Genomic DNA, 23,836 nt, shown 5'->3' on the forward strand with positions numbered 1-23,836 from the left:
CATTTTTTAGCACCAAGTAAATGATATTTTCCAAAATATTATTAGAATCAAATAATTGCAATTTAGTTGTGAAATTAATGGGAGAATCCTTCTCAGAAAATAATTTAAAAAACAGGGATTTCAGACTGGGAAATGGTGCCAACATGATCCCACTGAAAGTTGAAAGTTCTTTATATATATGGTTCTGTTGCAATTTGTCTTCACTATCTAGAGCACTGCACACAGTGGTACCAATGCTGTGGGTGTTGGACACTGAAATGCATCTCATCAGTCAGTCACTAATACTGTTGCAGCAAAACAAAAATGGATGCTCTAAGCAGATTCTAGCAATGTCTCGAACATTTATTCTTAGTCATTTACTTTAAGCTCGGAGCCTTAGAACACGTAATGTGTATGTACTTAAATATGAAAAATTTCCCTTCTTTATTTTAAATAGAGAAAATTAAATTTAAAAATATTTTTCAAGAATAAGAGTGATAAAAAATAAAATACAAGTTATTCCAATTTATTACCATAGAGAAAAGCATACTGTTGATGGTAGAGGTGGGTATGTAAATGACCAGTTATTTTGTGATCAGGATCCAAAAGCAACATTAGGTTAATTTTTCATCAATAACTTCTACCAAGGTATATCATGCACAGATTCAAATTCCCAATGATGAATGTGATCATAAAAAATCCCTAAAATGCACCAATAAACTCAAAGAAAAAAATTCCTGAAGACTGTGTCCCTGAAAAATATATCTATATATTAATATGGATATGTTCATAGGGATATTTACTGTATGATTAATTGCAAAACAAATCAAAAAAATGAAATTTTGTCATTTCATGACTAATTAAATATAATTTACTTAATTCTCAATATGAAAAATAGAATTGCAATTTTTTAACAAGGATAATTTTTCGTGATTTATTGTTACATAAACATAGGAAAACATGTGACATGCTTTCTGAGAATGATATTTTAATTGGCTTCTATTTGGCTGATTTTGTGGACAAGTAAACATTCTTTTCCCTCTGCTAATTTTTCTAGTGGTGCTACTGGGGGACAGTTTGTATGGGATATGTGATGCTAGGAATTGATTTTAGGTCCTTTTCATTGCGCTACATCTCCAATATGTTTTATTCATTTACTTGATTTGATTTGATTCTTTTGAGATTGGGTCTCTAAATTGATATGTTGCTCAGATAATCTGGTAATCCTACTATCTCAGCCTTACAAACCGTTGCATATGTCAGCATACCTCGCTTGCAATGTGGTTCTGTTCGCTCGGGTTCTGAGCTTTTGTGCTCTTCCCAGTGGTCATTGTAGTCTCCTCTCATCAGCAGAGAATTGTACAAGAAACAAGATAGAGAGGTTTTATACACATTTTTTTAAATCATTAAATATAAGGAAGGAAATGCTCTTTAGAGTGAGTGAGTTAAAGTAGGAGAGTGGGTACTGAGAAATAAAGAAGCCAGTGGCCACCATATTGTATAACCCCATTGTTATGGCCAATCTAAGCTGTTTATTCAAAAACTTGCTTTATCTAGTGCAACAAGAATTGCAGATAGCATTCTCTGATTGGTATCAATGCAGGACTTGGGAGGTATTCTGTGCATATCCTGAATCTCTGTGATTGATAGGTCACACTTGCTTGCCCAGGTGCTTTACCATACCCTAAATTTGTGCCTCATTTCCCGCTGAGAGACATAAATTCTGGTAATTTTTTATGAGCTGCCGAAGCTGTGGCAGTCTCTGTATTTATATCACTAGTTTTGTCTGAAAGGGGCTGTAGGCCCTATCTACTGGGGAATATTTGTTTTCTGATCACCTTGGGATTTTTTGATTCACAGGCTGGATTGATTGAATGGATAAACTGTACTATTATTGTGGACATAGAGCTCAAAGATGAGAATTAGTAGGTTAGAGAATATTTGATATGCTTGTTATGTGGACTATAACAGATTTAGCAATTAGAGATTTCCATGCTTTCTGTGGAGAAAATATGACAAAAAATGGTATTAGACAGACTACGGAAAGCCTGAGAGCTGGAGATATAAAAACACTACCCACATTATGGATTTAATTAAAAACAGGTGTTTTAATACAGTATACATTTAATCTGTGGCAGATTAGAGGTCATTAATGACTATTAATTTGTACCAGGAGCAATTCTGGAGTCTTGTTTTTTGAAGAGGAGTCTTAGGTCTTTCAAAGGTTTATGGGAGGATTTTGTTTCATTTTGAATTAAGACAATTCAGGTGGAGCTGACTTTATGATTGCCAGTCCTCCCCAGGGTATGTTTCCCCTCTGTATAGGTTTTAACAAAGGAGGTGGTCTGAGCTTGCCAAGATTATTTTAAGCAAAGTGGGCAAGCTTTGCACACCTGTTGGGTAGCTGATGCTAGTCTTAGTCCTGTGAAATTTAAGTTATCATTTTCATATATGGTCCTTATAGCTTTATACTTCATTGATGGAAGAACGAATGGATTTTTAGTAATTGGGAATAAGGTAAGGGTCTTGAGGGGCTATAAGGCTGTCCTTTTTGCCTCTCTATCAGCCCTTTGAATTTTCAAGGAAATTTTGACACTTTTTCTTGGTGTGCCTTACAATGGATGGATGGTGACCTGCTTGGAAAGATACACCATCTCAAAGCTGTAGAATTTTTTGCTTGTGCTTATTAGCTAACAAGCCCCAACCCCCTCTTAATATAGTGCACAGATACGTAGAAGCAGAAAGGCATATTTGGAGTCTGTATAGAGATTTAACCTTTTTTTTCTAACACTGCCCACGTAAGATCTACAAGATCAGCTTTTTAGAAGAGGTCGCCGGGGGAAGGTTTGATCTAAATAACCTGTTGTTAACTGCCTACTATATAATATGGCTTTTTGGACAAAAGTGCTTTTATCAGTGTGCCACACCTTCTCTGGTCTTACAGAGGCAAGTCTCTGATATCCTACCTGCTGATATATGTCCGTAGGATCAAGAGTAATTTGAGAGGCATCTGGTATAGTCTCAGGTAGGTAAAATCTACTTTAGATTTTTGCCAGAATTGGAGAATTGCCCTCAATTTTATTAATAGGCCACTTCAGGACAGTTAACAATGCAGGAGTAAAGAAGCTCTGACTAGGGCTCCTTTTGAATCCACTTATGGGTAGAGATCTAGAAGAGGTTTATTGCTTTGTTTTTACAAATACTCTAAAGCAATGTAATTGAATTTACTTATCCATGACATCCAGGGTCACCTGAGATTTTTTGGTTTTGTTTTGTTTTTCACAGGAGATGGAGATGTTTGTAGACAGGGGCATTGTAGATAGTCCTGGCCCCTTCAATCCTCTTCTCAAAATGTGAGGTGATGACTCTGGCTGGTCTAGCCCTTATCTGAAAGTTGGGACTGTCAATCCTCCAGTGCCATGAGTCAAGCACATCATCCCTTGACAAATAAAGCAGGGTCTGGGGAAGGCTTCAGTACAGACAGATACCCAGAGTCCAGTTTTCTTGCGTGTAAAGGAGGCCTTTATTGTCCCTGGGTTTTTCCTTGTCTGATTTGGGTATGCTTGAAGCCTTGTCAATTGCAAAAGTCATAGTTTTTGTCTGCCTTTTTTTGAGTCCTTCCCTTTAGTTCACATCTTGATCCTGATTAGGTCATAGGGGTTTTCAGGGCCATATGCAAACATACCAGGATCTTGGTAAAATATTGAGTCTCTCTGGGGTGAGGTGTTAGCCTCTCATGGAGTTCCTGGAGTTTTACTGGCCTATTGTAAGGAGTAGGTCAAGGAGAACCCGTGATGAAATTAGTTTCATTAAACATATAGTACATATCCACATTCCCCTGTGAGACAGATGCACATCTAAGGACATGACCTTTGAAGATATCAACCCGACCTTTCTTGTAGGCCTCTTTATATGGTATACCTTTGGGCCCTTTTTAGAAATAAAGAGCTGTAAAAGCTTGAGCACAGAGATTTTACATTTTTCTTGCCTTTTCTAAAAAAAGATCTTGACTGAAGACTATGACCATAATTTAGACTGCCATTCTGTACTACCCATCTTTTACCATTTGATAGTTTAGAGTGAACCAAAACTGTATTGCATGGGGCAGAGAGAGAGAGAGAGAGGAGAGAGAGAGAGAGAGAGAGAGAGAGAGAGAGAGAGAGAGAGAGAGAGAGAGACTAGGTCTGGAGTCCTTCAAAGAGTGACACCAGCATAAGGAGTAGATTCATGAATTTCCAAGACATTCCTAGTGAGATACAGTTAGTACTAGGAAGATTTTTCTACCCAAAGTGCACCTTTCCCCAGTCCTCTGCATAAGCTGTAACCCACTATGATTATTTTAGGGTCTATTTGCACTTTTTAAGGATATAGCCTAATGGGTGTTTAAGAGCTGCAGGATATTTTCCTGGCATGTCATGGTGAGGCAGGGGATTAGGGCATGACAAAGACAGCTGGGGTAGTAGGCATGACCTGTTAATTACAAGATCCTGGACACATGCAGAACAGTTCTTAATACTCTCACATGGACTTCTCTCGAGAATCTTAGCAGGTTTTCAATCAGTTGGCCTACATATTACATCAGACTAAGGAGTGAGATCTCTCCCTGAGATTCTGACAGCACAAAAGCAGAGGAGAGCCAAGAAGAGCTTGCTACTGTAACTTTCTATGATAGCCCACACTGCATCTCCCAGAGAGAGTGTGAGGGTATGTACTATTTTTTTTCTTTTACCCTCTTTTTCTCTTGGACCAAGTTCACTCAGCAGTGTCAGTTTCTCCTCCACTCTTCACTTTTATTTTCTCAAATAGACTTTGTCACTGGTTTTGCTTTTTTCATTTAATTTTTTCTTTTTTGTTTTTTTTATTGAGAGAAGAACCTGGAAGCTAATTCCAGAGGGAAAGGTGAGCAACCCGGAACCAGGTAATATTTAGCTGGTGTTACATTTTTAGAAGAAAGCTGGCCAATAACAAGGAGGCCTGTGGAGAGAGAAGATGGCCTGTGTTTCTTCAGATGGTATTCCCTGCAGAAGACAGACACACTGAGTTTCTAGAAGCATCTTTTGTTCCACTCAAGTACTATTAGGCAGATAGATTCTGCCTGAAGTGGCTCCGTGCCTTTTTATTTATTTTTCCTTAGAACTCTCTATACCTATGGCCTACTATGACTACTTAGAGAGATGGGCAGAGCCATGCAAGGGATTCATCCGCTAAATGAGAAGGGTAGATCTCCCCAAGGGGCTTCAACTAGCTACTTGAGAAACTAGCAACTCGAGAAACATCAGAGCAGAGCCCTCCCAGGGGCTCCATTTAGTCATCGAAGACACAATATCCCTATGATTAAAACACAATAACCATTGGAAGTATGTTATCCTTTACTGAGATATGTATGCCTGTACCTTTCTTATGAATAGATGTGCAGAAATGCTTCATGTAAGACAAAATAATAACTCCAATGACATTCACATTCTAATTCCCAGATCATTTTAATATATTATATTACATCATTAAAAAACTGTGTTAATCATGTTTGTTAAGGATTTTTGAGAGGGAAAGATTATGCTGAATTATCCAGGTAGGCTAACTCTAATCACAAGTGTGCTTATAAAATAAAGGCAAAAGTTCACTGTGAGAAAGATAATAGAACTGAAGGACCTGTCACAGAGGAAAAATGATTCAATGATGCTGCTGACCTTAGCCATGAAAGAAGGGGAGCAAGACAGCCAGGTGCCTCTAGCAGCTAGAAAATGAAAGAAAATGTACTGTCCTCCAGGATATCTAGAAAGAATGAAACTATTGGCACAGGGATTTCAGCCCAGTACAACCTAATTTTGATTTTTGCCTTTTAAAATAATGATCAGTTATTTTTGCCACTGAGTTTTTACATAATTTGGTACAGAATCAATCGGATGTTATTGCAGTCAGTTTTTAAATTCATTAATATCAGTTTATTTTCTAGCTTTCATCATTATTTCCTGAAACAATGGATAAACCTAAAAATGTATGTGCAAAAAGAGTAGTAGTTTTCATTTTCTTCGAACAGACTAAATAAATATAAGGGAAGGAAAATATTTTGCATTAGGAATGAGCAGGGTAAGAAAAAGTCAAAATAATCTACAAGAAACTTGAATTTAGAACTTTATAGAAATTACTTATTTAAAACACATACTTTTCTTTTTAGGAGATTGCAGTCAGCATTTGGAAACATGGATTGGAAAATGTTGAAAAACTAGAATTTTCGAGATGGTGAGGAACAATTCAGGATAGCTGACTCTTTTTCAAAGAAATAGATAAACTAATAGGTAATATGTTTGGACATCATTACAAAGTATGTACAGGGTCCACTTAACATATTTTATTTTTTAAAAGCCTTGGCTCTACATCAAAGTAGTCATGAATAAATCTGAATAAATAATGAATAAATATAATTAATTATAACACAATAGTTGTTGGTTATAAATAACTGTCAATAATTTAACATACTAATATATATATTTCAGTAATTAATTAATTTAATGAATATTTAAATACCTTTAAATTTCTTTACCAGGAGGTAACATTAGGACCTCAGTGATAGAACATAAATGAGGTCTTCCAATTAGAAGATACTTATAGGGAATGGTTACTTCAAAGAATATTTTTTATGTCCACTGTGAGCTAGGCACTATTCTTACATAAGCTGTTATGAGGAGAAATAAAAAATGACACAAATAAGTACTTATTTATTGTAATGGACAGTAATATGAACATAACAGCAACAGTTTAAATTGATGGAAAATACCATGACTGAAGATGTTACAGTTGACTAATAGTGATTATGGTGAACTTGAAAAACATAGGTGGTCATTGGAGATTTTGAAAATTCTTTTGATTGATCTGTTTTTTGTGTTTTGAGACAGAAATCAGTATATCTGGTGAAAGTGAGGCTAGGGAAAAAATTCATAATGTCCTGGGAACTATGAGTACTTTTTGATCATTTCATTCCAGGAAGATTCTACTTGAAGCTTGAAGCCATGAATTTAAAATAAGAGTTCCAATAGTTAGGTGTGTTTCTCCAGTCATGTTGATCAACATAGATTTAGGTAAAACTGTAATTAAATTAAAACACCTCACTTCTGAGTGTAATTGGGAGACATGAGGTTGGATAATATATCTAAGAGTGAGAAGAGAGAACAGAAGGAAAGCAGATATCTGAAACCATCTATGAAGATTATACTGCAAGATAAAATCAGAAGGGATAAGAATTGACCAAAAATAGTCAATAGAGAGGACCTAGGTCATACAAAGTGAAGAATAGTATGAAATGAGTGGTTATATGTTAAATTTTTTACAGTAATTTTAATGGCAGTGAATTCCAAACTTAGATTTGACTTATTATTTTTTGACTCTATGTCAGTGACAAAGTAATATATATTCAGAAAAACTCATATGTACAATTTTAAATTTTGATATACTTTTAGGCTAGTGTATGCACTATGATACTCTCTGGAGATTTCAGACAATAGCAACAATGAGCAAGTTCTAGTCATCCATAAAACCACAAGGGAAAATAACCCACCAAGTGTACTGTTGCTAAGCTGTTTGGCAGGTTAGGCATTTATTTTTACTCATGGAGTTTATTGGTACATTTTAGGTATACAGTACAGTTACATTCATTATTGGGATCCTGTACCTTTACATGACAGGTTTTGGTTCTCATTTTGTCCTCTTGTTCCCAGCCCTCCCTTCACTCCCTCCTCCCCTCTCCATTTACAAACATTTTATTTCCATTTTTTCATTTTTTCATGTTTTCTTTCCTTTCCCTAATTACCTTACCCCCTACCTTTCACACTTTCCCTACACCTTTAGCCCCTTTCTTCCTATTTCACATTGTCAATTATCTCACAAGGATCTTATGTACTATTACAGTTTATTCACACCAGAGACACTATTCAGTATTTACACGTGTAACTTATTTAGTTAACTCAGGAGTATATCTTCAATATGTATCCATTTTCCTATAAATGAATCTAATTTCTCATTTATTATCGCTGAGTAGTATTCCATTTATAGAAAAACCACATCTTTTTTTTTTTAGCTTTAATTGAGTTTATTAGTACATTTTAGGGATACAGTACAGTTACATTCATTTTTGGGATCTTGCACCTTTACATGACAGGTTTTGATTCTCATTTTTTCCCCTTGTCCCTGCCCTACCTTCACCCCCTCTTCCCCTCTCCATCTACAAACACTTTATTTTCATCTTTTCATTATCTCACATTTTTTTTCTTTTCCCTTATTACCCTTCCCCTACCCATCCTACCTTCCCTACACCTTTAGCTCCTTTCTTCTCATTTCTATATGACAGTAATCTTGTTAGGATCTTTTATTGCAGATTATTCACACCAGGGAAACTATTCGGTATTTACACATGTGTGACTTATTTATTCCATTTAGGAGTATATCTTCAATATGTATCCATTTTCCTATGAATGAAAACATATTTAGTTTTTAAAGAAATACTACCCAGAAAAAATACTACCCAAAATAATATTTATTTCAGAATATAGCTGTAGTTGAGCATTTGCAAACAAATGTTTGAACAGTGACCATGCTTCAGGGTTCAACTAACATTTCATTTCGACCAATGGAGAGAACTTTTTTCTTTTGTAATTTAATTTCTATTCACAATGGTGGGAAGTAGGAAAGAGAAAAAGAATAATTGTTTTGAAAGTAGATGTAAAAATCCCACAACTTCAAAAACAAAAATAAAGTTTTCTCCCTCCCTAGAAATTTTAAACATGGACTTTCTATATGGAGGTGGGTATCTTTTTAAACACCTGGAATGTTTAATAACCTTCTCATTAATAATGTACTAGGATACTCCTGCTTTAATTATGAGGCATTATTTTTCTCATCCATTGCTGCTACTTTTAGTAATGTATGGTTCAGAAAGCTTTGTTTTTCTCCTGAGACAAGATTCTCTCTATTTCTTTATTCTCCTGGCCCTTAGATCTAACACTGTCCACTTGTCCCAGAGGGCCAGGTCTCAGAGGTTCTGTCAAGACTCTTGGTCCCCAATGCCATCAAACTGTCATTAAACTTTTCCACATCACGACTAAATCCTCAAAAAGTTCTTCCTTGCTATTAGCTCAATTGGAGACTATGATCTCCTTTTGCAGTACTTGGTTTTGTTATTTTTAAAGTGACTTTATCTTTGATATAGTCAAAATATATTTTAACAAAAGTAGATTTGATATAGAATTTTAAAATTATTTTTATTGACAAAAATTGCATATTTATGGTGTATAGCATCAGTTGTTGATACACACACACATACATACATACATATGCTGTGCAATGACTTAATTAGGCTGTTTAGCAAAGGATTAACTCACATTTTTAGCACTGTGGCAGAAATTCAAAATTTCTTTTGTCTTTGTAGAGAAAACTCTTTTAACAACTATGCTCAGAAATTTTCAAGTATACAATAATTGCTATTAACTATATTCAACATGAAGTACAATAGAGCTTCTAAACTTATTTCTCCTAACAGAATTTTTTTTTTACCAAAATCTCTCTAATTCTCCCAAATCATTGTCATACCATTTTACTCTTGCTTCTATGAGCTTCACTTATTTCCTCATATAAATGAGGTCATGTTGCATTTGTCTTTCTGTGCCTGACTTTCACTTAATGTCTGCTAGGTTTGTCCATCTTGTCACGATAGAAGTTCCTTCTTTTAAGGTGGATAACTGTTTCTTTTTTATGCATTACCAATGTAATTTAATTTTCTTTAGCCATCTCTCTGTTGATGGCCACTGATTCCAGTTGTTGGCTCTTGTGAAAAATGTTTCAAAGTGTATGAGTATGGCATTGTGTCTTTGACATACTAACTTTATTTACTTTGAATATGCTTCTAGTAGTTGGATTGATGGATCATATGGGAACATAATAAAGATTTTGTTTTAGAATTTTCTTAAGACTGACATGTTTGTCAAAGTTAAATATAACAAATAATAAGTGTATTAAAAATGTGTCACCATACAGGCAAAAGTTTATACATAGTAGTTATTACTTCATATTTGTCATTTTATTTTTTACAAAATTTTATTGGTACATTTAATGTATACAACAGAATGGCATTCATTGTTGGAAATTTGTACCTATATGTAATCAATCTTGGTTATTTTTTTCCCATATACACCTGGCCCCGCTTTAACCCCTCCCTCCCTCCCAAGCTACAAAGACTTTGTTTCCAGTATTTTTCATTTTCTCATATTAATTCCATTCCCTTCTTTTCTTCCACTACCCCTCCTATTTCCCCTTCAGTTTTGTCCCTTTACTTCCTATTTCACATTATCTATGTCATTTCTAAAACTACCTTAATTTATTTATGCTGCTATGAAAAAAATTTGATTTGATAATTTATAAATAAAAGAAAGCTGATACGACCAAGGTCAAGGTCCTATAACTTCTGATAATGCCTCTTACAACACTGGTGTTTATTTGTATTATCATCTCTAAATCTGTTATTTCTGTATGTTAGGTAAGGATTTCTCAGTATGAATGAAATTTTGATAAAAATTTTAGGCTAAGAGAAAACCCACAATGTGGGAAAAAAAATTTTATCAGCTGTTCCTCAGACAAAGGTATACTATCTAGAATATATAAAGCATTAAAAAAATCAGACCCCCCAAATATAAAGACCCAATTTAAAAATGGGCACCTGAAATAAAATGGACATTTCTCAAAGAAGTAAAAGCAAATAAATATATGAAAAAATGTTCCACATCACTGGTCATTCGAGAGATGCAGATGAAAACAACACTGAGATTCCACCTCACCCCAGAAAGAATGGCTGTTATCAAGAAATCAACCAAACAAATGCCGGCAGGGTTGAGGGGAGATAGAAACCCTTCTTTATTGGTGGTAGGAGTGCAGATTGGTGAAACCACTGTAGAAATCAACATGGAGATACCTCAAACCAACTCAGAATAGAGGTCAGATTTGACCTAGCTATTCCCCTGCTGGGTATCTTCCCAAAAGAATTAAAAGAATCATACTACAGTGATATATGCTCACCTGTGTTTATAGTGGCACAGTTTGTAATTGTTAAAACTTGGATACAGCCCAATTTCCAATCAACTGGAGACTAGATAAAGACAAAGACAACGTGTGTGTGTGTGTGTGTGTGTGTGTGTGTGTGTGTGTGTGTTTAATGAAATGTTAGGAACTACTTAGCCATAAAGAATGAGAACCTTGAAACATGTAGCTAAGTGTATGCAAATAGAGGCCATAATCTTAAGTGAAATTAATAAGACTCACATGTGTAAATACCAAGTAGTTTCTTTGGTGTGAAAAACTAAAAGTGTAAATAAGGATCAAAATGTATAATTTATATAGTCTAATAGGAAGAAAAGGTCTGAAAGAGCAGAGGAAGTGGGAGGGGGAGGGGAAAGGTAAAAAGGGAAAAGAAAAAACATGGAAACAATGTCTTTGTAAACAGGAAAGGGGGAGGGGGTGAAGGGAGGGCTGGGGAATGGGGAAAAAATAAGAACCAAGGTCGCAAGGTATAAGATCACAATGATTAATGTAGCTGCATTGTATACACCTAAAATGTACCAATAAATTTAACAAAAAAATTTTTAGGCTGGTGCTTGAACAATAATAGCATTAAAGATTGTTTTTATCTTAAATGTTAAAATCAAATATCTAAGTTTAATTTTCAGTTTTCAGATCTTCAAGGGAATTGCTATAAAGCATTTGAATACAGATCCTAAGGATTTAGCTGACAAACTTTCAATTAAGAAATCTTTAAGGGAATGTGAATTAGGGGTGCATTGATTTTGGGGGTGACTGATTTGAAAGAGGCTTTACTAACTCATATTGGCCTCAAAATTGTGATCCTCCTACCTCCTCCATCCCTTCAGTGCTGGGGTTATGGGCATATACCACCAGGCTCTTTATTGAGGTCTTATGGCATTCTGATTTAGTAATACTCATTGTTTTATTTTTCAACTATGTATTGATTAGGATTTTCTAAACGAAGAGAATCGATAGAAAATACATGTAAAATTACCAAGAGTATTTACTGGGTAGTCCTCATGTTCAGAGGTAAGAGAGTCTATAATGGCCATTTGCAAATTCAGAGGGTGAAGAGTCCAAAAAACCATCTGTGTGCTAAAAGCCAGAGGATCTAATAGCTTCTCAGCACAAGACAGTGAAAACCACAGTACAAGACCAATCAAAGCTCCAGTACCAATCCAAGGTCAAAGGCCTGAAGATCACAGGAGAGTCATGGGTGCAATTATGTGCTAGAAAGCTCCTGAACCTAGCAACTAGGAGACCAATGTCCAAAGTCAACAGCAACAATCCTGCCAGCTCAGGAAGATTGGAGCTCTTCAGAACAGAGATACATCCTTCTTTCCCTTTTTATTCTGTTGAGAGTTCAGACTTTTGGGTTGGTGCTATCTAAAACCAGAGTGAGGTTACCTCCCTCAGTTTGTTGGCCCACATGTCAGTCATCCAAAGACACACCCAGAATCAATCTGTGGATGTTTTTTAATCCATTTAAGTTGACATACCATGAGTAATGGTCACAACATGTAAAGAAACAATGGTATGGAGAAATGACTATTTTCTATATTTTATACATTAGTATGGCATTATCCATTTAATTAAAAATGTAAAAAGTCAAGTTCAGGCAATATATAAAACCCTCCTTAGGTTAAGGGAATTTTTTTCACATATTTTTGTGTACATTTGACCTCCATTTAGCAGTGTGATTTAGTTCTTAGTACTCCACCACCTGCTTTGCTGGAGCAAAAACAATGCATGAAGTAGTCTTAATATTCATGGAAAGTATTGACCCTTCATCCATATATAGCCTCTTAATAGAATAAAAATCAATGTTTAAGTAAAACCTCCAACATATAAATAATAGTTCTTGCCTTAATATGTGTGATATAATTCTTTCTCTGTTCAATTAGCTAATTGGTTTTATAAAAATAATGCACATTTCTTTCTTACCATATCAACTTTTTACTTGGCCTATAAGGCAAAATTTTAGTCACTAGACAAATAATTTTTAAGTTGTAAATAACAAAAATAGTTTTAAATGGTTTTAAACTCCAGAGTTTTGTATTTGAAAATAAGATTGACAATTTAATATACTTTGAAATTACTTTGATTTTTTAATAAAAAATTGAATGAATTTTCCAAAACTAATTCATTATGATATGGTGTTATAATACTACAGATGGGGCATTGTATATTTTAAGGACAATACCTTCTTATTTTTAAAAAACTAATTTTTTTAATTAAGATGAATTTTTAGTCTTTATCCAAGCCAGTCAGACAATTTCAGACCTGAGACAAATGATATAAACCTTTGTTCCTTGATTCATTTCACTATGCACAACTCTAAACACAGGAAATAGTGCAAAAGATATCCAAAAGTGGACTTTCAATTGTTAAAAAAATCTAACCTCAGAATTGGAAAAAAAAGCAGACAGGATATTTTGAATTGCACCCTAAATTGTGACACAATAAGAAATACATATTTTATCTCTGATTCCTAATACAAAGCTCCACAAATGTAATTTCCTGAGTGACAGAAGTGATCAGAGCATCTTACAGTGAGCTCCTAACATTTTAGAATTTTGGGCAATAAAACTGTCTTGTGTTTAAAAAGCTTACTCTTGGGCTGTACCTGGGTTATTTCAGAATAGACTCTGGTCACTGGAAAGACTGAGTCATGATTAAAAAATTGCACCAGTCAGCTGCATCTGCACTGCATTCTCTGGAGAAGGAATGCAAAAGAAAATTGAGTTAAGGTAGATGACTGTGACAAACTTTGAACAAAAATCTTTGAAGTGTGGAGTTCCAATAGCTTTCACATCCACATACCAGGAGGATAGTGAAACTGAGCCTCATTGGGAGAAACTTTTGCATTTGGAATCCTTCCGGATCTTATCTCATGAACATTTTCATCTGCCTATTCATTTATACCATTTATAATAACCTTTACAGTAAATAAGTGATTTTGCTAAGTAAATTTATTCCTTGAAATCTGTGAGCTTTCAAATTTAATTAAGTTAATTATTGAACCAAAGAGCAAATCTTGAGAAACCTGGGTTTATAGCCTATCAAACTCAGAAGAAAGTTTTATGTTATTATCAGTTTGTTTCTTTTTTGGTTTATGTCTTATACTCTGAGTAACTACTTTGAAGATAATGGGATACAATGTAAGAACTATTGCTATTCTCTTATTATTTGGTTACACAATCATATTTTTTCATAAAAATGATTTATTACTGGCATCTGAAGTAGGACCATTTTGTGGAACTGAGCTCATACCTTGGGGAAACTGGGGTAGTTGTAGTTTGTGTCACAAGTGATTTAAATTATAGGACATCCTGTTGGTGTTCACGGAAAAATGGAGAATCCCTTCTGCGGAAAACCTTCATACCTCATGTCATACATGCTGTAGGTAGAGAAATGGTTTATCTTTCAGTTGTGAGTAGGCAAAGGTATTTTGTTAGCTTCTGTGTGTCTTAGAATGGCCTCTGGATTATGAACACACATAGTTTAAAAAGAGAGAGGATGTAATAGTGGAGGTAAGCCAACATTTGACTCCTGGGTAGCTACCTTGTCAATCATAGTATGAATTTCAGATGAAATGTGATGAGTTCCTGGAGTTAAAATATACCAATGCAATTCAGAAAGTCATGATAAATCCAATTCTCAAGGAATTGGTTCATTATAAACCAGGGAAATTCAAAATAATGAGAAACATGCTAAACATGCAATCCTTCAGTTGCTTTCTCTTTAACAATTAAAATGAGAAAAGTCCAATGCCACGGATTTAGCTCAGTGGTTTGGTGGCTGCCTAAGCGCAAGGACCCAAGTTCAATCCCCTGTACTGAAAAAAAAAAAAAAAAAGAGAGAGAGAGAGAAAGTCCTGGAAAAGGTCTAGTTCTGAATTGATCTCTAATGTCTGTTAGACTGATACCTTCAACTACACATCTGCATTTAAGTAAAAGTAACTCCTGAAAGGAAAAATGTATGTATGACAGCAAATTCATCCATGGTCTCTCATAACTAACAAAGTGCAAAATGGTAAATTTTTTAGAAAATAACAAAAATATTCCATACACAATATAACCCTAAAGTTGGCACCAAAACACAATCTACCTATTAACAACCTTATTTACACTTCATTAATTAAAGCAAACCAATATTTTTGTTTGTTTCCAAGTGATTGAAAAATATGAATGACAGACCTATAGCAAATAATCATGAAATACATATGGAAGAAAACTTGGTACATAAAAATATATGACAAAAATTTCAAAATTCAATTAACAATAAAAATCAATTATAATACATACAAATACATAAACAGACATTTCATTGAGTGGAATCTACTGATGTAAAAGAAGCACATGAAAAATATCTAACATATTTTCCACTAAGAAAACAGTAAAATACTACTTTCCTAGGAGAATGAAGCAATATTACCAAATTCAGAACTATGCAAGAGAAGCTGAACCTCTCAAACATTTTTTCCTGTGGAAGTGAAAACTTATACAGATACTGTGGAAAGTAATTTAGTAATTCTTTATTGGACTAAACATGCAGTCAACTTAGGACTTAATAATAGCACTTTTGGACAGTTATCCCAGAGAAATATGCATTAAGTTGACAGATGCCACATTTACAACTGCAAAGAACTGGAATAAGAACAGATGTCCTTAACAGGGGAATGCTTAAATAATCAGTTATGTTTATATCATGGAATACAGCTCAACAAGGAGCACATACACATATGTATGCTTGCTAAGATTCAATGCTCATATTTAGCAGTATTATGTATTAACAACCAAATTAGCAGCCAATCAGATGATTTTGAATGTAGAAAAAACTAGCTACATATAAGTATGAATAATACAGGTGAAGGTTAAGTACTGATAGTAAATACTAGTTGTCATAGCTTGTGTTAAAATGCTTCCCCATGGCTTCATGTGCTCATAGGTGGGGCTTTTCATAGGTAGCTGGATCTAGCATGTGTGATGCTGGGTTTAAGTGTGTGATGTTGGGATTAAGGGTTATGCTTGCTAAATTAATCCACTGGTTGGTGTGGCACAGTTGTGGGTGTAAATAACAGGAAGGCTCACCCTGGGTCTCAGAGGCTCCATCCAAAGGATGGGATATAAAAGGACTTAAAAAAAAAAGGACTTAACGAAGGCAAGCCAGTGGCTCTTTCTTTGTTACTGTGCTGTATGCTGCTTTCTGCCCTCCATGAACTGTTTCTCCTCTGTGATCCCCTCTGTCATGTTACCCTACCCTGGAGACAGCAGACTATGAGTTGAAATCACTACAAACTGTCAGCCAAAACAAATCTTTCCTCCTTTAACTCTAGAAAAAAATCAGAATGTTAATACTTAGTGGCTACATCATCTTTCACTGTTAGGGCAAAACACTTCACAAAAACAAGCTAAAAGATAAAGGGTTCATTTTAGCTAAGAGTTTCAAAGGATTCAGTCTATGGTATGCTGGCTCCAAAGCAGAAACTGCACGGTGAAATGCCCTGTCAGAGGATTTCTTCTTATGTCACAGAAGCCACGAAACAAAGACAGAAAGCAAGAGAACAAAAATACTCTTCCAGGTCATGCTGCCGGTGGTCCACCCTTGCCCACCAGCCTCCACATCCTAAAAGCACATCCAGTATAGACTCATCAGTGTGTTAACTCAAAGCACCGCCATGAATTCAATGTCTTTCCAAAAGCTCTAGTTCTTACCACATGTGGCTTTGGGGAGACAATGTGGATCTAAACCATAGAGTGGGTGTACCTGAAAACAAGCCTCAGGTCTTGCCTTACTTGAGAAGTGCTAGGAAGGGAGCCAAGTCTCTTGCACCCAGAAAGGAACAGAGATTGGCAGAAAGAGAATCCAATAGGATTCCAAAAACTTCGTGGTCATTTCAGAGGAATTAGTACACATTTTTAAGATTTGAAGAGCAAAACAACCATTCTAGATAAATCATGCAGAGATGTAATATATGCAGAAACAAGACCTGAAGAGTTGTCGTCTGTCAGAAAAAAACAATGTGTACAATGGTCAACCTAGGATCAAATGTCACTTCTCGTACCTTAAGTACCGAAAGCCAAGTAAGCATGCGCTGAATGTGGAGATCAAATAGGTGGATGAAAGAAAGAGAAGAGAAACACATTGACACATACATTGAATTTAAACACAGCATGATGGCTAAAATGCACAATGTGACAGTATGTTTTTGGAAGTGCCTAGATTAAAATTTCTTTCATCATTTTGGAGTTACTTTTATCCTTTGTAAGAATATATTATATGAGAATCAATTCAGGCTGTAGCAAGCTGAGGAATAAAGATCACATGAAAAGGAATTATGTTTTAGATAATTTCACAGAATTCATTTATTAAAATCAGACAGTATCCTGTGGTGTTATCATTGTCATCCTAAAGATGAGGAAGAGTAGCCTCCCCTGAGTTCAGCCAACTTTAAATTAAGTAGCTATTTGCTTAAAGTGTCAAATTTAAACTCACTTCCTGAATGAAATGCATATATATTTGTTGAATCATGTATGCATTAAATTATATTTGATGTATTAATTTACTAAGATTATTGCAATAACTTGATTAGTAATTATCATTTGTAAAGTTGAGTTGGCATCAATCTTCTTACCAACACAAAATAGTTCTACTATTTCACACATGATAAAATAAAGTTCATGATCAATTCATTTATTATTTTTCCAACCTAAATCATGTAATATGTGCATATATATTGGGTACTACATTAATAGTGAACTTTGGCACAATTAAACATTTTTAACTTTAACTCCATAATTTTTCCTCTTGAGAAAAACACACATTTTCCCCATTAGTCAAAACTAAGAACACTTTGATTTTCATTGTCACAAGATCCCAGGTCTGCAAAGATTTCTCTTTTGAAGGTGATTCTGTCACTCTCATGAAGTCAAGAAATTTGTCCTCTGATTATCCATAAATTTGGTGTCATTATAGACTTGTTTTATTTTGTGAAGTTAAACTCATGCATCTATTTTTTTCTAAAATATTCAGGAGTATCTATATATCTTTGTAGCATTTATGGCTACTACTAGTAACAAACGCTGAGTATTTGATCAATTAGTAGCTAGATGTATGATTAAAGGAAATCATGCAGTTCTTTGAGGAATCAGTCATTTTTGTGCTAAAAGAGTAAGCACTTATAAAAATCAAACCTATTTTTATATAATAGCATTGTCTACTCTGCTGAGGTGGCCTGTTATTTTGACCTACCCAAAATTTATATAATTTCTCTTTACATCTTAATAACTGTCTATACTTAAAATGCTATCTTGAGACCATAATGCTGAATGAAATAAATCAGACACAAAAGGTTAAACATTACACAGTTTGTCAATGATGGGAAACCAAAAATATAAATAACTTAAAGAGAAAAATAAAAAAATAAATGACAGGAAATAAGGATAAAGATTTTGTAGAAATGAGGTTGGGATACACAGGAAGAAGGGAAGGAGAAGTAAAAAAGAATCAAGATGAGACATGCATATGTGTGCGTTTCCACAATGAATGTATTTATTATGTATCACAAACATATACTAATGAAAAGTGAATTAGAGAGAAAAATAAATCTGCCTTCATAAGAAGAATTTAGCAATCTTCCTCTTTTTGGTGCTGCCTACGAAGTTGGCAGGCATATATTCCTCAGTATGAAGACTGTGCACAACCCACCTGTTAAACTGAAGATAGCCAAAAAGATGAGAAGTTCATCAGGCACCAGAACTATATATTGAGATTAAGCCTAACTGAATTACATCTAGAAGAACTGACAGCAGGATTAGAGATGATTCAAATGTGAGATTTTGATGCCTGACACTGTTTATGGGAGCAACAAGAAAACAAAGCATATACCACCCACAGGCTTCCAATGTTTCTGGTCAACAATGTCAAAGAATTAGAAGTGCTGCTAATATGCAAAAAAATTCTGCAATAAGTGGAAAATTGTTTCTACTTCTTTCTGGTTTTTTTTTCTAAAAATTATTTAAATGTCAAACAGTCTTTCACAATGTGTATTCTTGATTAAGTCATTCAGAGAAAGCTGCATTATTTTATCTTTAAAATTAATTTTATTGATATATTTAAGATATACAATATAATGACATTCATCATTGGAAATTTGCACCTTTACACAATCCACCTTGGTTCTTAAATTTTTTTCCCCTTTCCCCTGCTTTCCCTTCAACCCCTTCATCCCTATCTACAAAGACTTTGTTTACATTTTTTTCTTTTTCTCATATTAATTCCATTCCCTTCTTTCCTTTCCCCTACCACTTCCATTTCCCCTTCTCCTCTGCCCCTTTTTCTTATTTCAAATTATCTATTATATCTTTTAGCTCTGATATACCTGTCCTTATTTGATCATAGAAAGTTATTTGGATGATAATTACAATATAGTAAAGTAAAAATCTTCAAAATCTCTTCAGATCTTAGCTTATATGTTACAATAATTAAATGGGCTTACTTGGGACCATCTGTTTTCTTCTGGGCATTTGGCTTTACTATCCAAAAGTCATAGAGTTGCCTTGAATATAGAATTTTCTTTAAACAAATGTCCAACAGCTCAGACAAAGAGGGTTAAGTATTTCCAGTTGACTTCCTCCGAGCAAACAAAATTCATGTGTCAAAGTCTTAGACTAAATATAGAGTCCTGCAAAGAGTGTGAAGAAATAATGCTAATTGTTTGAGCCAATCTGGAAGTTTGAATAATATGAGTGCTCAGATGAGGTTTGCACCTGTTTTCACCCTGAGAATTCAATTTCTTACCATCTGGGAATCCAAAAGCAGCTGGAGATCTTTAAATGCAATACAAATAAAATAGAAAAATATTTGTATCTTCATACAGTGAACAGAACAAATATTAATTTTTACATGACAAATTCAAAATTTCACAGATTTTAGTAACATACCTATTTTTACATATTTTATTAATGTATTAGTAAATTTTTGTAACTCTCTGCCATTCCAATTTTATAATCAGTTTACCTAAGCAAATATTATATGCTTGATACTATGTACTAATCAGAAAACTTCACCTATATTAACAAATTTAGTGTTCATGGTATTGCAATAGTTGAAATTTCAAAAAATTTAAGAATTGTCCAGAAATATGCAAATAGTGGATTTTGTTATGGTTTCAAAAAGAACAGAGACTCAGTTCGTGTTTACCTGATTTCCAAAACTTACTTCTTTTTTCTTATATGTCAATTTTGATTTTCTTTTAAAGTAAAATATTTGGAGACACATTATTTTGATTCTATTTTAAGATTATGTGATTTTTAAATGATACATATTAAATAGTATATTACAATATGAATATCATTAGTCATAAAAATAGATGCATGATTTTGAAAATTATTCCTTATATACACTCTATTTCTATTCAGTTACACAGATGATATTTTATCATCATCTGCATTTGTGCATATTTGGCGTGACTCTTTACCACCTACATGAATCAGTTGTAATCGCATCTTAGACTCCAAAATAAAATAATTAAGTAAAAGTTTACAAGGACAATGTTACTATGACATAGCCTTTAGAACAGTACTAAGAGTAGTATCTTACTTGTACCTAAGATATTTGACCTTAAATAAATTTATGAAATGATAATTTAAGCAAAGTTTAACTACAATAATACTCAAAAGCTTTGTTTTACGGGGTTTCATATAGTTCTAAGAAAACGCGTAACATAATGTGTTCTTTGAATTTACAGTGTTTAATTTTTTATTTCATAAGACTAAGATTTAATGAAATATATATACACTATATATAAATACATATATACATAAATGCCTTCTATTTACTGTTGTTATTTCCCAGTTATTCCTAGAGGTCAAATATACTAAAATACAAGCCACCTTTTTGAATATGGAGACTATGTAGAAGAAAACAGAATTCACATTCCTCAATTCTCTCTCTCTCTCTCCCTCCCTCTCTAACTCTCTCCCCCTCTCCAAAATCTTGCCAGACCAAAAGAGAATTGTATTTCTCATTTTACTAAAATCAGAAATAATAAAAATATTTTGATTTTCATGATGCATAGCTGCACTCCACAGGAAGATATTATTACCTGTTTCCTTTTGGCTTAACAGTGATGTAATAATAGCCATGAAAATACAAAATCAGAAATCTCTCATAAGAACAAACTGATGGACAAGACTAAGCTCTTCACAATTTAACTTTTTATAATGGAACATAAATTACTTCTCAGGAGAGATATACTCCTGTACTGTACACAGCCTTGTACATTACATTATTGTTTCCACATTCTCCTAACAGTTTATTGTAATATTTTTTATGAAGCGAAAATTTTAGAGACTAAGAAAAAAAATCGAAAATTATTGTGTATAGGTGAATATTTTTGCAAAAATAATCTAATTTATATTAGAAATTAAGTATTTTATGTGTGTGCTTCTTTAAATAATTTCATATCATTACCATAGCTGTCTTTATTAATATGTTTTCATGATTTTTAAACCTATCATTTTAATTTGTGAATATTTCCTAACAGGAAAGTGAAGAAAAACCTAATACACAAGGCATTTTCCAATCTATTTTCCAGTATAAAAATTTTCAGAATTTTGCAAATTGTTGCTCATGTGTTATTTAAAAACAAATTCACATTGAATTGAATATAGATTTTGAATAATAACTTTTAGGCTACAGTCCTGCAAGCTAATGCCATCATTAGTTGCCTTACAAGTTAATCTTCTTGAAAGAAGAAAATGATATTCTGGTGGATGTATTTCCCATAGAAACAGACATTAAATATAAGCAGCACTAGCAATTATTATCAATAGTATATCAAATACTAAATATGATCAAACACATCAAATACTAAATATGTTTTTACTTATGTGAGTAAAATGTGAAAAACTAAAAATTTATAAATTTATAATTAAAATGTATTTAAATTTTTAATAAGAAATAGTGTTTAGTATTAATTTAGGATGAAATTAGATATGCAGGGGAAGAGGATATTCTTTGTTATTGAAACAAACTTTCAATAGGATTTTAGAAATTTGTCGAAAGAGGTTTAATATTCATTGTCAGTCTTATTGGAAATGGGCTGGTATGTTTATTTCTGAACAAGTCATACTTGTTGATTTTGTCTCTTCCTTGATATGTACCCTGCCATACAAATAATTAAGAAATTACTGTAAAACCTAATGTTGTATTGGTGCTTTTAAACCAATATCATTTGTTGTATAACTTCTTTACAGATTAATGATCACATTTTATACATTGCATGTTCACATCAAGAGTAGTTAGTTCATATCATACTACCTAACTACGCTTTGGGGTCACTGAATAATATTCATGCAACCTGGAAAATTACTGTCTTTTCTGAAGACCTTACTACATCCTCCATTTTGAAAAATTCTTTGTGCACGCTTCAGTCACCAGCTTTCAATCTCAAATCAAGATTCCACTTAATGGTGAAAACCTCATTAATCCTCTTAATGTCTTTGAGCCTCAATTTCCTTTTCTAAATATTCAGGTCAAAATTTTATTCGTATTATATTGTCAAGAAATTGAAAATTAACAGGAAAATAATCTAAACACTGTTTCACATAAAAAGCATTGTTTATAAAGTTTTAGTGTATATTTTTCACATTGATCTTAATAGCTTACTTGGTGATTCTACAATTCATTTCAGAAATAGTTTTTCATGTTCAAAATTTTAGATTGATATTTGCATCTAATATTTGGAATTTTATTTTTCCTGTAAGATATTTTATGTGCAATATTTACACTATATTTCAATAACACTTACTTTTTATATGCATAGAATGTGACAAAATTATAGAAACAGTATGTTCTCAGTACGACAGTAAAAATAACAGTTCTCTTGATATCTCCATAAATGAAAAGAAAAATATAAGAAAAAAATCAAATATTTTAATCATTTTGAAAGAGTAAAATGTTACTAAAGTCACTACATGGATGTACGATGAGATTACATATAGTTTAACTATATTTTTTCTTACTATATTACATGAATTAAGGCACTTTCAATATTTTAAACATCAATAATAATGTCAATAATAATTACTCTTAGAAAAGGCATTGTTTCTACATATTTCACTAAAATTCAATTCACAATTAAATATTCTAAAATTAAAATCACTAGAAAAATCTATCAAAATATGTATGTGCAAATTCCAGTGGAAAAATGGAACTATGGAATATTTTGATTGAATGAGACTAGTATCAATACAGTCCAGTAAGGTCTTACCAACTGTGGACACTTAATATTTAAGAATACAGCCTGAATACATATATTTTTTCATATATTTTGTGCTTTTGAAATTGCCTTTCTAAATCAACAGAAGTTTTAAAATTATTTAACACCAACATATTTTCAAATTAAAAATATTGCTAGAAACATGAAATTTGATTATTCTCTAACCATAATCTGTATAAAATTTTCACAGGTACAGCTATTCAGTTAAATAGGAACCTTTTGCTTTGTGCTCAATAATGCAGCACAGTCAGAATAAAGAGACAACCATTTTGTGTTCTTGTCTGTCAGTAATTTCTGGACTTTTGTCTCATTTAATTAAACAAAGAAATAAAAAGAGAGGGATTGTATTTTTCAGCAATGGACACAAAATAGATTCAAAAAAGTACAATGAAATAACTTTAAAAAATTTTGCAATTATAATGTAGATGTCATCTTTACCTAGTTTTTAAAAAGCTTCAGAGTGATTACTGATCCTGTAGTGCATATTTATGTGTGTGTGTATGTATATAT

Source organism: Fukomys damarensis, unplaced genomic scaffold, assembly GCF_012274545.1.
Source record: "Fukomys damarensis isolate Sample0158 unplaced genomic scaffold, DMR_v1.0_HiC HiC_scaffold_6, whole genome shotgun sequence".
NCBI classification, from domain to species: domain Eukaryota; kingdom Metazoa; phylum Chordata; class Mammalia; order Rodentia; family Bathyergidae; genus Fukomys; species Fukomys damarensis.